The following is a 1,247-nucleotide window of genomic DNA, read 5'->3' on the forward strand; positions in this document are numbered from 1 at the left end:
CTAGAGAAAGCCCGTGCGCAGCAACGAAGACCCAACGCAGCCGAAGATAATTGATTTTAAAAGATCGTTCTGACTGCCCCTTTTTCATAGCGGCCTTTTGTGGGTACAAACGGTCTCAAATCTCAAGTAGTTCAATTAGGTTTTTACTTTAAAATTACTTTGTTCTCTGAATCGTTTCCCCCAAGAAAAGCCATTCTGCTGGTTCATCTCAGCCTTTGTCACATGCTGTTCACTTTCCTCCTCCGTCCAGCGTGGATGACCCAGGAGAGTGGCTGCCCTCATTTCCTCTGCACTTGTTTCCACCAAATACGCCCCTTCGTACAATGGGGGCTGGCAGTGTAGACCGTGTCAGGAGGGCGGCGTGGGTTAGCGTGCAAGGGCAGAGACCAGGTGGGGTCCCAGGCAGCCCGAGGCCGAGTCCAGGAGGGTCTGCACCTGGGCCGTGCTCTTCCCCAGGTGAGCGCTGCCCTCCGGCACATCCAACGGGGCCGTCAGTGCACAACCTCGAACCCCGCTGCTGTCCTGTGCCAGTGTCCACACTGAGCCGCAGACAGGAGGCCTGCCCACGTCCGTCAGGAGCAATGCTCCGACCAGCCTGGGGGGGGCGGGGCAGCCAGGCCCGCTGTCCCTGAGCCACTCCTCAGACTTGAAGCGGGGGCCTCCCTGGGTTCAGGGTAAGGATGGCTGTCCCCCTGAAAGCGTACCGTGTCGTCCTCGGGCGGCAGCTGCCCAGCCCCAGCCTGTGCTTCCCAGACCCCTGGATCTGTGCATGTGGTTGCCTTGGATCCTCCCCGGGCACGTACTGGGGCTGACCTCCGCTCCAGGCACCAGGGATACACACTGCTTACAAAGTCCCTGCTCCAACGGAGCTTACGGATGATAACCCAGCGCACCTCAGACAGCAATGAGAGATGAAGAAAATACACAGGGCAAACGTGACAGTGACGGGAGGGACAACGGGCATCCCCTTCCGGCTGGAGCTTCTCTGAGAACGAGACGGAAACAAGCCAGCCCGGCAGGATTCTGCGGGAAGGACGATCCAGACAAGGAGAGGCAGATACACCCCAGACAGGACCCACCTTGGCAGCTCGCAGGTGCTGTGCGGCGCTGGGGCGGGGAGCGAGGAAAGAGGGGCGAGGGGTGAGGGGCAGAGGCAGGCGGCGGCCATCGGGGCAGGACCAAGGTCAGCACAACTGGGGCCTGGTTACTGTCAATATGAAATACAAAGGGCGTGAGCTTTCACTCAC

This window comes from Pseudorca crassidens, chromosome 13 (assembly GCF_039906515.1).
Source record: "Pseudorca crassidens isolate mPseCra1 chromosome 13, mPseCra1.hap1, whole genome shotgun sequence".
NCBI lineage: Eukaryota > Metazoa > Chordata > Mammalia > Artiodactyla > Delphinidae > Pseudorca > Pseudorca crassidens.